At 44.1% G+C, this 9,041-nt stretch overlaps 1 long non-coding RNA gene across 1 annotated transcript in view; it reads left to right on the top strand.

Moving 5' to 3' along the window:
* The first annotated feature begins 5,137 nt into the window (after positions 1-5,137).
* LOC138641431 (uncharacterized) overlaps positions 5,138-9,041 on the top strand; it is a 39,868-nt gene continuing 35,964 nt past the window's right edge. The window contains exon 1 of the long non-coding RNA XR_011313833.1: positions 5,138-5,217. This is a non-coding gene — a long non-coding RNA (uncharacterized lncRNA). The remainder of the gene's footprint in view (positions 5,218-9,041) is intronic.

Here is a 9,041-nt window from a genome sequence, read left to right as displayed (position 1 = left end):
TTTATTTATGGGAGAATTGTCAAAAAATCTGGCACCGTGTTACACACTAGGTTTTATGTGGCACAAAATGAGAGACAGATGGCGCACACACAGCACTGGCACTGAGGCAGAATTGCCAATCTAAATCTCCCACTATTTTTTTTTTATTTATGGGAGAATTGGCAAGAAATCAGGTCCACTGTTAGACTGTATGTTTTCTGTGCCAGAAAATGAGACCCAGATGCCACACACAGGACTGCCACTGATGCAGATTTGCCAATTTTAATCTGCACCCTTTTTTTTTTTCTTCAGGGAGACTAGTGAATAAATCTGGGCCACTGTATTAGAGTATATTTTCTATGGCAGAAAGTGTCTTGAAGAGATATAACGAAAAAAAAAAAAGGGGACTGTACTACAATTACTATCTCCCTGCAGTAATTATTATTATTATTATTTATTTATATAGCACCATTGATTCCATGGTGCTGTACATGAGAAGGGGTTACATACAAGTAATGTATCTCAGCAATCAGTAATCTCAGCAAAGTATGGCAGGCAGCAATAACAAGGAGTGGACTGCTGCACAAAAAAGTCAAAAGTGTGGACAAACAAGATAGCTGTGCAGAAAGGAAGGAGCAACAGGATTTGTGCTTTGAAAAAAGCAGTTGGTTTGCACAGCAGCGTACAAACAGCAATGCAGCTATCAGGGAGCCTTCTAGGGCAGCCCAATGAGCTACAGCGCTGAGGAAAAAAAAATTTAGCCTCCACTGTCCCTGCAAACAAAAGGTGGTGTTGGACAGTGGAAATCGCTACAGCACAAGCGGTTTGGGGGTTAATGTACCCTGCCTAACGCTATCCCTGCTTCTGACGAAGCAGCAGCAACCTCTCCCTATGCTCAGATCAGCAGCAGTAAGATGGAGGTCGGCGGGAACGCCCCTTTATAGCCCCTGTGACGCCGCAGAAAGCAAGCCAATCACTGCAATGCCCTTCTCTAAGATGGTGGGGACTGAGACCTATGTCATCACGCTACCCACATTCTGCGTCCACCTTCATTGGCTGAGAAATGGCGCTGAACGCGTCATAGAGACGCGACTTTGGTGCGAAGGTTGGCCGACACAGGGATCGGGTCGGGTTTCATGAAACCCGACTTTGCCAAAAGTCGGCGACTTATGAAAATGACCGATCCGTTTCGCTCAACCCTAATTATTTTAATTTATTATATTTTCTCTTCAAATTATTTTTTGCACTAAAGGTTATTTATTTGATATATTTTCTTCCCTCCACTTGATCATTATTGGTTCCTGCCTTTGAGTATTTGAGACTGAATACTATAGTCTAGGTTATGGTTTTTGATTAAAATTGTAGATTCAAACTTTTGACTGGTACTGTATAGACAGTAAAACTATCTATAAAATATAATTCTAGAAGGGGTTACCACTTTTCAAAACAATTGTGGGTGATAAACAGGGGTGAACATAGAAATCATGGGGCTCCATAGCAAAATTTCTAATTGGTGCCCCCTCCTACTGCAAAAAAAAATAAATTTGGAGGGGTCACAGATCAGCATATCTTACAATTTTGCAGCCCTTACAAAGTATTTGTTCTCCTATTGAAGACCCTAAATTCAGCTTTCATTGCTCCCATAAAGTATAATACCCAAAAAAGTGCCATCCAAACACAGTATGATACCTCCACAGTGAGTTCCTCCAAAGTTCCATACACACATACAGTAGGATTACTCTACTGTACCCCCCTTTACCCGGCAAAGTGTGGTGACCCCAACACAGTATAATGGCGCAACTGTGTGGGGATACAGCCCTACAGACAGCATAATTTCCCTCAACAAAGCCCTGAAAACAATATAAAGACTCCTCATATAGCCCTGCAAACCATAAAATGGCCCCCTATATAGCCTTGCAAACTGTATAATGGCCCCACACCTACACACAGACAGGAGAATGATGAAGGAGGGAGCAGATACAGATAAGAATGTGATGCAGGGTGGGGGGAACCCAGTGAACCCAATGCCACAGGCAGGCCTTATGGCCCCTATTTGGCCAGTGAGCCAGAGGGGTGGATTCTACTATAAGAAGGACTATGGGGTGCATTGTACTATGTGGAGGACTAGTGAAACCAAAAAGGTCCAGCTAAGTAACAAATGGTACTTCCTAACATATATATAAACAACAAGATGGCAGTAAATCCCTGTCATCTATAAAGAAGCCAACCATACATAAAGATAAAAAATAAGAAATTTATTACAGAAAAAATACAAATAATATACAAACATCTAAAAAAAGGCTACAAGATATCATCCTAGTCATATCCCATGGGAGGGTGGCGAGGAACACCTAACAAGAATACCATGCAATACACTCTATAATAGTCGACTACCTGTTTTACATATACAAGTATAGGTGCACAAAAGCATCCCTTGCTGACACCTCACAATCTGAGGTAAAGTAACGGTAGTCATGCAAACCCACTTATCTCACCATGTATAAGTAAACCTATACTGAAAACTCATACAAAAATATGGCACAAGGGAGAAAGGGTCAAAATAATTACCAATGCAGGTTTCTACGAAGTGTGTCCTCCCATGTCACAATCCCAGCGCCCCGACGCGCGTTTCGCCCTGGCTTCTTCCGGGGGGGCGGGCAGCGCTGGAACGGGACAAACAGGTGAGTATAGCAAGTGTCGGGAGCCTGAGCTGGCGGTGATACCGGCACCTGACCCCCACAGCGCATCGGATGCCCCGCCTGCTCAGGCCCCCCAGCACTCGGCACCCAGCGACGATAGGTGAGTATGGTATTTTTTTTTTATATATATATCGCAGCAGCATACGGGGCATATATTATGGAGCATCTTATGGGGGCCATCAACCATAATGGAGCAGTGTACGGGGCATATAATATGGAGCACCTTATGGGGGCCATCAACCATAATGGAGCAGTGTACGGGGCATATATTATGGAGTATCTTATGGGGGCCATCAACCATAATGGAGCAGTGTACGGGGCATATATTATGGAGCATCTTATGGGGGCCATCAACCATAATGGAGCAGTGTACGGGGGCATATACTATGGAGCATCTTATGGGGCCATCAACCATAATGGAGCAGTGTACGGGGCATATACTATGGAGCATCTTATGGGGGCCATCAACCTTTATGGAGCAGTGTACGGGGCATATAATATGGAGCATCTTATGGGGGCCATAAACCTTAATGGAGCAGCGTATGGGGCATATGGATGGGAGCAGCAAATTACAGAACGGTGGCGCAGGATGGGAGCAGCACATGACAGAATGGGGGCGCAGGATGGGAGCAGCACATGACAGAATGGGGGCGCAGGATGGCAGCAGCACATGACAGAACAGGGGTGCAGGATGGAAGCAGCACATGACAGAACGGGGGTGCAGGATGGGAGCAGCACATGACAGAATAGGGCAGCACATGACAGAACGGGGGTGCAGGATGGCAGCAGCACATGACAGAACGGGGGCGCAGGATGGCAGCAGCACATGACAGAAGACAGAACGGGGGTGCAGGATGGAAGCAGCACATGACAGAACAGGGGTGCAGGATGGAAGCAGCACATGACAGAATGGAGGCGCAGGATGGGAGCAGCACATGACAGAATGGAGGTGCAGGATGGGTGCAGCACATGTCAGAATGGAGGCGCAAGATGGGTGTAGCACATGTCAGAATGGAGGCGCAGGATAGAAGCAGCACATGAAAGAACAGGGGCGCAGGATGGGAGCAGCACATGACAGAATGGAGGCGCAGGATGGGTGCAGCACATGTCAGAATGGAGGCGCAGGATGGGTGTAGCACATGTCAGAATGGAGGCGCAGGATGGGTGCAGCACATGTCAGAATGGAGGCGCAGGATGGGTGCAGCACATGTCAGAATGGGGGCGCAGGATGGGAGCAGCACATGTCAGAATGGGGGCGCAGGATGGGAGCAGCGCATGACAGGATGGGGGCGCAGGATGGGAGCAGCACATGACAGGATGGGGGCGCAGGATGGAGCAGCTCATGACAGGATGGGGACGCAGGATGGAGCAGCACATACCAGGATGGAGACCATATACCAATATAAATGCTCGCCACCCGGGCGTAGAACGGGTTCAATAGCTAGTAATATATAGCAGAGGGAGACTTGATCTAAAATAGAAGCCCCATAACAGAGTGCTTAGATATAAAGAGTGGGGAGAGTATGTATAAATTGATACATGATCTGCATTTGCGGTGCCTCAGCCCCAACGTGAGTTTCGCGTTAGCTTCTTCCTGGGGGATATGTCTATTAGACGTATCGATGCCAAATCTATTTATAGTCCTCTTATTTCAGTGGTGGCAGCGGTGTGGTAATGGCGCTCGGATCAGTGCACCGGGATGCTGCGTTGGCGCCGGTCGGCGTTCCACGTCACTGACCCACACCTCCCATCCGACGCGTCAGGATGGGGGGCGGAGTCAGCAACGCTACGGACACGTTACCACAGAGACACAAACATCTGGACACTGACAGAGCACACTCACCGCGGGGATAACCAGATATGCTAGGTTACTCTTTGCACAGCAAAGATCGCTAAAAGTGCATGAAGCATTTTGGTCAAGGGATAGTTTCAGAACTTGAACCTCGGTTTGTACAGTACATACTAAGGATGCCTCTAGAAGAATATATTTACATCAGGTGCACTTTATGATTGAACCTAAACTAAGGTCTTATTAAATGGTGATACTTGTATTAATTATTAACTACCTAATTATATAGTTAACAGATGAAAATACAAAATTAAAATGTGTATGACGACTAATGGAAACCAAACACCAAGATTTTGAGTGACAGTTAAGTATTTATAAAGTGTTACAGAGGATGTGTTACTGCGTGACATTAAAGTAATATTAATATTAATAAAGCAATAAGGTGCACTAAAAAGTGAAGAGGTGAGGGGAGTAATAATTTATATATGACATTACAATAACTAGCACAAGAAGAATTGAATAAAGCAAAGAATAAAGCAAAGAATAAAGACAAAAATTTGCCTATTATTAAAAGATAAAAAGTCGTGGAATCACATAACATATTTACCAACCCTTCTTTCTTCTTTTTTTTTCTTTTTTTCTTTTCTTCTTCCAATAATTGGACACACACAGACAGTGGCAAGACCCCCACCAGACAATATCTTTCTGGCATCCTCAAATTGACACCACCATCCGGACCACCAAAAGACTGTAAGTATCTTTGAAATGAAACTGAATGAAACTACAATTGCAAAAAAAAAAGATTAAAAACAAGATACAAATAAAACAGCTAAAAAAACACTAATGATGTAAAATGAACTAAAGGAACGGGGCAAAACTTAGAATTTCATTTAACCCGTTTGGTTGGACAGAATCAATGTTCATGATCCACCTGGCCTCTATTTGGGCCAGGGTCTTTCTCCAGTTTCCTCCTCTTTGATCAATGAAAACTTTGTCGATTCCTGACACCTTCAGAAGTCTGGCATTACAATCATGGGCGAGTTTGAAATGTCTCGGTATTGGTTTTAATTCCGGGACATCTTCTGTATGTGTCTTTCTTGTATGAGTTTTTTACTATATGGAGGACTATGGAGAGTGCCTCAATATACCAAATGGAGGACTATGGGGAGTAAATTATACTATATAGAGGACTATAGGGAGTGCATTGTATATGCAAGGGAAAAAGTAAGGGGAAATATTCAGCTCACCAGTTTGAAGCAGAAGTCCTTGTGTGCAAGCTTGCACACGAGCAAAAGTGTTGATTGACTCAGAATAAAATTCACTCACGGAGGGGCGAGGATCAGAGGCATTGTCCACAAGAGATGAAAAAAGGAAGTAAATCCCCAGAGTGAAACTTGGATAAAAGTTCAATTTATTTAGACAAATCCATTAAAATCCTTATTTCATAGTGGTACAGCAAATAATGGAGTACATGATGCGACCATGATGCCTTGGCAGCCTCATTTTTTTGCCATGACTTCTGATCATAAAGCCAGTATCAATCTCTCCTGATGAACCTTCTGAGGGAAAAAAAAAGCCTGCTTAGAGCTTTCCTTTGTCATCTAAGGATTGATGTCACCATGAGGCCCAGCTGCCTGCATGTTTGTTGCACACAATAGCAGATGAGTATGATTTATCTTGTAACTTTACTAGTACTCTGATGTTTAATGGGGTAAACCATCATATACATATACCTTTACATGTGTGGTAGTATCTATGTATCCTCATCATGCAGGCTATGACTGTGCATTCATTGGAATATTTATGAGGGTCACAGTGTGACAGTACCAATTTACATTTTGTTTGATATAGGTTTATGTTACTGTATATATGGGGACTACTATATCTGTTAATCCCCAAACTCATGTGGTGTGAGTGACAGGCTGATTGTACACTCTCCTGCTTATATATATTTACCATTTTTGATCTTGTATACCCTATACTAGAATAAAGGCAAGGCGCACAGCTATATAAATGTAATATTAACTAGGAGGGTGCAAAAAGCAGTAATAAACAGAACCAGAAAAAATATGTAGAAAAAAGCATCACTGCATAACATGCACACCATCCAAATAATAACAAATGTGTAAAGAAAAATATAGTTTATTAATACATCTAAAACACACCAAAAAATAAATAAAACATACTTAAAAACCAAAAGCAAAACATCACAGGTTGAATAGCTATACAAAATAAGGCAAACACCAAAACCTAACCTAACTGGCTCATATAATGATATCCCATGCGGCTATAACAGAGTAGACCAGCCACTAATACGGATCCAGCAGGGGAAGATGCATAGTGAGATCCAAAAGTGCATAAAACCTGGTGTAATCCAATATCCAATATTGGATTACACCAGGTTGTATGCACTTTTGGATCTCACTATGAGTCTTTATTTGTGCCGCTCATATGGCTGATTGTTTCTACCCTTTGTCCTGCTTATTTTAGGACTTTGGTCACCAATTTGGCCATGGCCATGTATCTGTGGGGATATATTCATCTTCCCCTGCTGGATCCGTATTAGTGGCTGGTCTACTCTGTTATAGTCGTATGGGATATCATTATATGAGCCAGTTAGGTTAGGTTTTGGTGTTTGCCTTATTTTGTATAGCTATTCAACCTGTGATGTTTTGCTTTTGGTTTTTAAGTATGTTTTATTTATTTTTTGGTGTGTTTTAGATGTATTAATAAACTATATTTTTCTTTACACATTTGTTATTATTTGGATGGTGTGCATGTTATGCAGTGATGCTTTTTTCTACATATTTTTTCTTGTATACCCTATATTCACAGTATTTTATACTATACAGAATTACAGGCCATCTGGCCCTCTGTTTCTGACTATCTGCATCATAGGGTTATAGCAGGAGATAGGGTCAGACTTCGCACAAGCGGGGGCGCCATTCTCAAATTTTCTTAGGGTTCCAACCTCTGCACCTAGGTAGGTGTCTGGATCGCCCCCACGTAAGGGCAATGGGGTACTTGGTACCGGGTCCTTCAGTTCCCTCAGCTGGGATGTCACGGTGGCCCGACCCGGACCGTGGCCCTATGAGGGGCGCCCAAATAAAAGGGGTTAGAGTTTTTAGATAACGGTAGTGTTCGTGACACCACCTGTGGTATTCGGTCAGGGTGACCGACGCTGCTTAGGGGTCCGCTGGGGTGATGTTATGGCAGCTAGATGGTATACCTTCCCACAGGTGAAGTATATCCCCAGGGCTTCCCAGAAGTGTAGATGGTGATGAGGGATGGTGCAAGGCTCGGTGAATAACGAGGACACAAACTGAAGGCTTCAGCATCCACAGTCCAGGGTGCCGGATGACAGGGTATGCAGAGTCCGGCCGGTCTGATGGCAATTCCAGAGTCCCCTTATCCAGATGGAAATCAGTAGCCTACCCCTTGCGCACAGTAATGTAGTAGGTCCCTACGTGCATTAGCTCCCATAGGGTCCTCACTCTTGTTACTCTTCTCTCTCTGTCCCCCAGATGGATAGGACAAACCCGTATGACGTGGTGGCCTAAGGCTATTTTATAGGGACCCTAGTGTTGCCCCTCCTCCGCGTTGCCACCTTGTCTGCTTAGGTTCTTAGGTCGGGCAGCCAACTTGGAATCGACTGTCCTGCCGGTCTCTGAAGTAAAGCATAGAGTCTATTACTCCCTCGGTGTTCCGGCTACCGGTTCTGCACTCAGTGGGAGGCAGCCTGCTTCTAGCTGGTCTCCCACTGGTGTTTTACTCCTGTTGCTACGACTTCGGTGCTCACTCACTACGGCACACTTCCTTTCTTGTCCTTTCCTTGGAGGCTGCCACATGGATTGCAGGCGCAGCTCCGTATCCTTCTTTCCTTCCTCTGGGCCGGGCCCAGTCTGCTCCTCTCCTCTCCTCCTGACTCTCTCCTTCTCCCTCCAGTCAGAACTCCTTTCCCCTCCAACTGACCCCACTTCTTAACCAAACCCCCAGTTTTACCCAAGTGTGAGGAGTGGCCTAATAGATAGAACCTTTTGCTCCCCCAGGTGGCCGGCGTGTGAAGTGTGTGTGTTGCTGTGATACCTGGCAGGATGAACTCCTTCGGTGCCATCAGACGTAACATTGCTCCCCCTAGTGGAAGAACGACATTACTGCAACGACCAGGACTCTGGGGCGCTGCATGTCCAGACAGTAATTACACCTAGGGCTAGGACATTCTTTTCTGCGCATCGGTTGTGAGTGTTTATATCCACCCAAGAATATTTTCACTATTACTTCTATATCAAATGTACTGTCAATAGTTTTGAGGTATTTTTCTGGGCATACCCCTGTTTACCCTTATTATGGCAGGGGTCTTTTTAGTATTCCAATGTTTTGGTTACTAATTATGTAGATAGCTGAGCTTCAATCTATTATTCTCAGCATCACTTGTCGACATTTGGGCCCAGGTTATCAGGCAATTTTTTTCAATTAGGAACGATCCCCTTTTTAGTTTTTTTTAGCATTGGTATATTTAATAAAGATATTTACGTTTTAGGTGTTTTTTTAGGTAAGCAAAAGCGCAATGTATA

This window comes from Ranitomeya imitator, chromosome 6 (genome assembly GCF_032444005.1).
Source record: "Ranitomeya imitator isolate aRanImi1 chromosome 6, aRanImi1.pri, whole genome shotgun sequence".
NCBI classification, from domain to species: domain Eukaryota; kingdom Metazoa; phylum Chordata; class Amphibia; order Anura; family Dendrobatidae; genus Ranitomeya; species Ranitomeya imitator.
This window is presented reverse-complemented; position numbering and strand designations above follow the sequence as displayed.